The 8023-nt window shown below is 45.4% G+C and overlaps 1 long non-coding RNA gene across 1 annotated transcript; it reads left to right on the forward strand.

Moving 5' to 3' along the window:
• Positions 1-988: 988 nt before the first annotated feature.
• On the forward strand, positions 989-7688 carry LOC132695447 (uncharacterized). The gene is made up of 4 exons (XR_009617815.1): positions 989-1087; positions 1668-1902; positions 6194-6251; positions 7167-7688. It is a non-coding gene; the product is annotated as an uncharacterized LOC132695447 (long non-coding RNA).
• Positions 7689-8023: the final 335 nt, after the last annotated feature.

Consider the following 8023-nt stretch of genomic DNA (forward strand, 5'->3'; position numbering starts at 1 on the left):
TTTAGAGGCTCAACATCCTCTTTAACATGGCCTTGGGGTGGATCAAAAGTTCACCTTCCTGCTTCTGTGTGGCCCGGTTCCCCCCTCTGTGTGGTGGAGATCTTTGTAATTCCCATCTCGAAGGGCGACGGTGGGTGTGAGTGGGCGGTCACGTGTGGGATGCTCGAGGCAGGACCTGGTGCAGAGGAAGGCTTAGACCCCCACCCCAGGGCGGCTTTTGTGTCTCACTTGATGGCTTCCCATCGAGGCCTGGCTCTTCTGCTGGGTTCACAGAGAGAACAGATGTTCACGACGCATGACTCTGTCCCGTGATCGGCCACTCTGGCCTTATTGCTATTCTAAATGATTTTTACTAAGTGTCTCTAACCAGTTACGCATAAAATAATGGAAGGAAAAGGATTCTCATTAAAGAGGAGTTTATTTGGGTTGTAAAGGCAGGGTCTGCTAATTGCACCCTGGATGACACAGAACGAGGCTGTTGGCGAGCACTGATGGAGACAGCGGCCATGGGTCGTGCTCTGGCCGCATCTAAGGCTGGGCACCGTGCTGCCCCAGCACGGGCTTTGAGGGGGAACACCGGGGGCCCTGTCTGCTTGCTCTAGAAGCAGCCTCCGGCGTGGCTGAGTACCAGGGAAAGCCCAGACCCGGGATGGGGGAGCCTGGGGCCTGGGGGGCGGGCAGGGCTGCCCAAGGCACCTCCCCTGGCCCAGGGATCGTCCCGGCTGAAGTCTGAGCAGCCCCGTGGGATGGTCATGACCCTGGTTTCTCTCTGGAGGCAGTAAAGCCGGGGTCTCCTGAAGGAAGGCCTCCCAAGTAAGGGGGGTCGGGGGCCGGGCTCAGTTCTTCACATGGTCACACCCTTCATCCGTAAGGTCAGGGAGGAATCTCTCTCTCAGGGGGCCGAGCCTAGAGCTTGCGTGCAGTAGGCACTTAATAAAACGGTCCTTTGCTGTCATCAGTAGTAACGCGTCCCTGTCCTTCATCCAACAGGTGAGTTCCGAGCTTGCCCTAGGTGCCGGCTGTTGCTTACTTCAGGGGAAGTCCCTGCCCTGTGTCCTCAGAGGCCACGACAGTCAGGAAATGACAGGTAAATGGCCAGATCACGTCATGTCGTTGTAAGGACGCTAGTGATCTGGGTGAGGGGACAGATGGCGGTTTCAAAGGGGCCTCCGAGGAGAAGGCACTTAAGCTGAGACCCAGAGAATCTGGGGGGGGGGGCACCTGTCCCCTTGGCTCTCTGCCTGGGTCACCCGGCTGCCTGGCCACCAGCGAAGGCCTTCCGAGCCCCCTGGCCCTGCAGCCCCTCTGGCCCGGTGCCCAGGCTCTGCCGGGAATCTGTGACTCATCTTAGGACAGAGGGACTTGTTCTGCTCGGGTGGCTTGAAACTTTGCTTTGTGCTGGGGCAGGACCCTCGCCAAGTGGTTCCCCGGGGCTCCTCCAGAAGGTGGGTGTTCCCCATGCTCTTGAGGGTGGGAAGAGGCTGCTGATTCTTGAGCTGGTTCTGTGTGGCTGCGGATCACCTCCGGCCCTGCTGTGTGCCACGGGAGATTCTCCCGGCCCCACCCTTCCTGTGCACACGGTGGAACAGGCCTCAAGAGTGAGCTCAGACCCCCTCGTGCCCCCCAGCCCCACGCAGCTCTGCGCTGACTTCCTCTTGCTGTCCCAGCACCTGCCAGAGGAGAAGCTCACGGTGGGTCCCTGAGATGGACCAGATACCTTTGCATCCCTCGAGGCTTGTGGGGACGTGCTTGAGAAGGGTTCATTCTGCCTTTGCTGGGTACAGCGTTCCACACGGATCCCCCGGATCGACTTTGTTGTGCGTTTCTTCACGTTTTCTCTGTCTTTGCTGCTGTTTCTTGCTTCTCCTCTTAGTTGCTGAGCCACGTATTGAAATACCCCAGGTGAGTGTGGGTTCGTCTGTCTGTCCTTGTAGTTTTGCTCACTGTTGTTTCTTGAAGTTGCATTACTATGTATGTGCCCATAAATTTAGAGTTGTTTTTTAACCTTCCTGGCACACTGACAGTTTTATTATGAAGTGTTTCTCTTTGTCTCCAAATTTCTTTCACTTAAAGTCTACTTTAGTATTAATATAGTTTCACAGCTTTGGTAAGATTTGGTGGGATGCGTCTATGCGTCCATATGGAATACATAGATATAGATATACACATACACATATGTACAGGTGTACATTTAGACTATGTATATATACGTAAGTTACATATGTATATGTGTGTGTGTTTACCCTTGAACAAGTAAATATGCTATAGATATGTGTGTTTCAACACTACACGGGTACGGTTGGGTCTTGATGATTTTTTTATCCAGCACACCATCTTTACTTGACTGGAAGCTTGGTGCAATTGCATTGTTTTGCTGTGATGTGGATGAACCTTGAAGGCATTACACAAAATGAAACAAGAGAGCCACAGAAGGACAGATACTACACGATTCCACCTATATGATGTTCCTAAAATAGTCAGACTCGTAGAAGCAGAGGCTGGAGGGAGGGGGGACATGGGCAGACGTTGTTCAGTGGGCATAAGGTTTCAGTTGTGCTGGATGAATTAGTTCTGGAGGTCTGCTGCACAGCACAGGGTCCGTAGTTGGCAATACTGTGTTGTGCACTTAAATATTTAACTTTAATTTTCAAGGAGTATTATCACTGAATGTGGCATCCTTGGTTGGCATTATTTCCTGTTTCGCACTCTAAGGCTATTAGTCATTTTATCATAGTTTTCATTGTTTCTGTTGAGATGTTGGCTGTCATTTTAGTAGCTGCTCTTTAAAAAAAATGTTGACTCTTATTTAAAACAAACCCTTCTTTGTTTAAGGATAAATAGTTTTGCTGTAATATGTTTTGGTGGTGATTTTGCTTTATTTTTTCCTGGTTGGGACTTGTAGGGTTTCTTGCTTCTGTGTCTCGATGTCTTTCTTTCACTTTGGAAAATCCTCAGCCAGTATCTTTTCACTTTTTCATTCTCATTAATTCAATCTCTTACCTTCTTTTGGGACTCTGACTATGTGTATATGAACCTTATTCCTGTGTTCTTTCTATTTTTTGCCTGTTCTTCTGTATTTTCTATCCTTTGTACCTCTATTGTTTATTCTGGACACTTTGGACATCTATCTTCTATTTTACTAAACCTCTCTTTGGCTGTATCTAATTTTCTCTTAAGCCCATCCACTTAAATTCACTTTCGTAGTTGGATTTTTCAGATTTAGAGTTTCCATGTTTTACGAAAGAAGTTTCCACTTCCAAACTGAACTTTTCAGTGTATCCTTTGTCTGCTTGATCATTATGAACAAAGTCACTTTAAAGTGTACGTGTGACACTGATAAATTATGTGTCTGGTCTCTGTGTTACGTCTTTTGGTTCTGTTCATGTTGTCTTGACTCCTGTCCATGGTTATCGTGTGTCACATGTTGTGTTTTTATTGGTATTTATTTTTTGTTTATTTATTTACTTATTTGAGAGAGAGAAAAGAGAGAGAGAGAGAGAGAGAGAGAGAGAGAGAGAGAGAGAGAGAAAGCAGGGGAGGGGCAAAGGGAGAGAGGAAGAATCCCAAGCAGGCTCAACACACAGCACAGAGCCTGATGTGGGGCTTGATCCCATGACCCTGGGATCATGACCTGAGCTAAACTCAAGAGTCAGATGCTCAACCCACTGAGCCACTCAGGTGCCCCAGATGCTGTGTTTTTAAAGTTTGAAGAAATCAGATACCTTCTTTCAGAGGTAATTTTACATCTCTGTCAGTGCTTCAGCACTGGAGATCTGGGATCTCTTCAGTTCACCTCCGGGTGCTGAGTGATAACACGGAACCCATATCCCCCCAGAAAGTCCGTCTACTTCCAGTTCACCAAGACTAGTGTGTTCGGCCCTTTGGTGTTCCAGCCAAAGCCAGAAGGGTCACCAGGATGCACTTCTGGTGTCCCAGACCTGCAAGGGTGTGAAAGCACAGCTCAGTTGGCCTCTCTGTTGCTCCCTTTGGTTTCAACAAAGTGTCCCCAGGGGTAAGGAAACTACAAACATAGGCTTGACTCCATTTTCTTGTAGATCCTGGCCTGCCAGTTTTCACTATCTTGTGAGTTCTTTAATGATTTTTTGTTTGCTTGTGTGTTTTTTTTAAGAAAAAAATTGTAAAATACATGTAATATGAAATTTGCCATCGTAACTCTTTAAAACATTTTCAATGTTTATTTCTGAGAGAGAGCGAGAGAGAGAGAGAGAGCTTGTAGAGTGTGAGCAGGGGAGGGATACAGAGAGAGGGAGACACAGAATCCGAAGCAGGCTCCAGGCTCTGAGCTGTCAGCACAGAGCCCGATGTGAGGCTTGAACCCACGAACTGTGAGGGCATGACCTGAGCCAAAGTCAGATGCTTAACTGACTGAGCCACCCAGGTGCCCTCGTTTTTAATTTTTAAATATATTGAGGTGTGTTTTATGGCTGAGCACCTGGTTTGTCATGGAGAGTGTCCCATGTGCATTTGAGAGTGTCACTGGTTCAGGTTTGGTGGGGGTGCTGTCTAGATGCCTGTTGGACCTTTTGTTTCTTCCTTCCTTCCTTCCTCCCTCCCTCCCTCCCTTCCTTCCTTCTTTGTTTATTTTTGAGGAGGAGAGATAGAGTCAGAGCATGAGCAGGGGAGAAGCAGAGGGAGGGAGACACAGAATCCGAAGCAGGCTCCAGGCTGTGTGCTAACAGCTCAGAGAACTACAGGGCTCCAACCCATGAACTACGACATCATTACCTGAGCCAAAGTCAGACGCTTAATCTACTGAGCCATCCAGGCACCCCATTCTATCTTAAAGTGTTCGGTTTGGTGGTACTAAACGTACTGATAACATCACACAAGCACCAACCCATCCTTCTCTCTAGACTTCCTTTCATCTTGAAAAACTGAAAATCTGTACCCATGAAATGATGACGCCTCATTCCCCCAAGTCCCCAGCTCCTGGAAACCGCCATTCCACTTTCCGTCTCTCTGGTTTGGATGACTCTAAGACCCTCACCTAAGTGGAATCATACAATATTTGTCTTTTTGTGATTGGCTTATTTCACTGAGCATCATGTTCTCAAGGTTCGCCCAATGGCATAGCATGTGTCTGACTTTCCTTCTTGTATAGTATTCCGTTGTATGTATATGCCATGTTTTGTTTATGCATTCATCCATCCATGAACTTGGGTTGCTCACATAGTTGAGTTCTTGTGAATCATGCTGCTATGAACATGGGTGTACAAATATCTCTTTAAGATCCCACTTTCAATTCTTTTGGATATATAGCCCTGAGTGGCATTGCTGGATCATATAGTAACTCTATTTTTACTTTTATGAGGAACTGTCACTTTTCTGCAGTGGCTGCACCATTTTGTATTTCCATCAATGGTGCATGAGGATTCTGGTTTCAACACATCCTGTCAAATACTTGTTATTTTGTTTTCTTGATGGTGGTCATCCTAATGGGTGTGAGGTCATATCTCACTGTAATTATGATTTGCATTTCCTTAATGATCATTGATGTTGAGCACCTTTTCATGTGTTATGACCAGTTACATGTCTTTGGAGAAATATCTATTCAAACCCTTTGATCAATTTTTTAATAGATTTTGTTGTTGTTGAGCTTTAGGAGTTCTCTACATATTCTGGATGTCAGTCCCTTATCACACATACAATTTGCATATATTTTTCTTCCATTTTGTGGGTTGCCTTTTGACTCTGTGGAGGGTGTCTTTTGACACCCTTTTAGAATTTTCATGGTCTAGTTCTTTTTCTGTGCTTTTGATGTCATATCCAAGAAATCATTGTCAGATCCAATGTCATGAAGCTTTTGCCCTATGTTTTATTCTAAGGATATTATTGTCTTAAGGAGTACATTTTTTAAATTTTTTGTTTGTTTGTTTTGGTTGGTTGGAGTCTGCCCCTTGGGATTCCATTTGAATTTTAGGATGCGTTTTTCTATTTCTGCCAAACATCATTGGGATTTTGATAGGGATCGCATCAAGTCTGTGGTTGCTTTGAAGAGTATTAACAACTTAAAAATATAAGTCTTCCAATTTGTGAACAGGGCGATTGGGGGGGGTTAAGATAATTTATTTTTTCTTTTTATATTTTTCTTTTTAATTATTTTATTTTAGAATTTATTGCTGTTTAAAAAAACATTTTAATTCCGTATGGCTCACATACAGTGTTATATTAGTTTCAGGTATACAATACAGTGATTCAACAATTCTGTATATGACTCAGTGCTAATCAAGGTAAGTGTGCTCTTAACCCCCTTCACTGGCTTCACCCATCAACATGGCATTTTTTATGCCATCTTTAATTTTTTTAGCTGTGTTTGTACGTCTTTCACCTCCATGGTTAAATTAATCCCTAAATATTTTACTCTTTTTGATGCTATTGTAAATAGAATTATTTTTGTATTTGCTCTTTTAGATTGTTCATTGTTAGTGTATAGAAATGCAACTGAATTCTGTGGGTTGACTTTCTGTCCTGCTACTTTACTGAATTGATTTATTTGTCCCAAGCGTTCTTTGTATGCGATCTTTAGGGTTTTCTACGTATGAGATTGTATCATCTGCAGACAGAGAAAATTTTACTTCTTCCTTTCCAATTTAACTATCTTTTACTTATGTTTTCTTGCCTCAGTGCTCTGGCTAGAACCTCTAGTACTTTGTGAAATGTATTCTGGACGTGGGCATCCTTGTCTTGTAAATCATCTTAGCCTTTCGCCATTGAGTGTAAACTTGGCTGTGGGTTTTTCACATACGGCTTTTATTATGTTGAGTGGAGGTGATTTCCCTGTGTTTCTAATTTTTGGAATTTTTTTTATTAGAAAAGGGCATTGAGTTTTGTCAAAAGATTTTTCTGTATCGTATGAGATGAGATGATCATGTTTTGTTTTTTTTTCCCTTTATTTGGTTAATGATGTGTATTACATTGATTGATTTTCACATGTTGAGCCATCTTTGGATTCCGGCAGTGAGCCTGAGTCTCATCGGCAGACCCCCCGGGCATCCCCAGAACATTTCTATAGGGTCCACCCGTTGAGGTGTTATTTGCATTCTCTGTGGTCCTGCATTTGGGTTAAAGTACAAAAACACCTCAATGCCCTTGAATGAATCCTGGTAGTACCTAAATTCCAACTGTAGTTGTTGTGTTCTGTGCAGTAAAAGGAAGCTGTCCGTTTCACTCAAGAACGTCCTTCGTGAGGCAGGAGAAGCTGCTTGTTTAATGTGGTCTCGATCCTTGCGTACACATCGTGTGAATACTCCGTGTGACCGACCGGGAAGTGTGCACCGTGGACGCTCTTACTGCTCACTGAACACAACGGTGCTTGGCTTGTGAGCCAAACTGGTCCCTGTTTTCACCGAGCACCGTCTTTCCTTGAAAGAACAGCTGCCAGACAAATTATGATTCATTGAAACTTGGGTGCTCGGCAGACACGTTCTCAAAAATGAAATCACTTCAAGGAAAACAACTGACAATACGAATTGTAATCATATTGATAAACTTGGAACTTTCAGATGAAAGTTAGACTCTTGTCACACTCGCACCCGCTACCAGGAGCTTGCCCGTGTGTGGGCGCTGGAAGACGTCCCTGGTGACGTGAATGGCGACACTAACACACGTGACTTCCTGAAACCTGTCGACGTGAGGAAGATCTGCCTGGCTCAGCGAAGTGACATTTCCAAACGGTGAGTGTGTGACGTTGTAAACCCGCATGTGACCAGGGGGTCCATTCAGAGCGCCAGATTCAAGAGACTTCCATTTGGTTCTGGTCAGGACGAGGTTTCCGGTTCCTTGGAGCTTCTCAGTTGATGTGAATGTGCAGCCAGGGTGACAGCCGGGGGAGAAGGGTTCCCCCGAGCTTGTGCACTGAGCAAGGGCAGGGCTGGGAAGACTCGGGGTCCCAGGCTCCCCATCAGTAATTCTGGGGACCAAAGAGAAGGGCAGACACGGCTTCCTGTGGAGCCTCACGGGGAGGCCCTGATGGGTCTCAGGGCTGCAGCAGGTGGGGCTGAGC

Source organism: Panthera onca, chromosome B4 (assembly GCF_046562875.1).
Source record: "Panthera onca isolate mPanOnc1 chromosome B4, mPanOnc1 haplotype 2, whole genome shotgun sequence".
Classification (NCBI taxonomy): Eukaryota; Metazoa; Chordata; class Mammalia; order Carnivora; family Felidae; genus Panthera; species Panthera onca.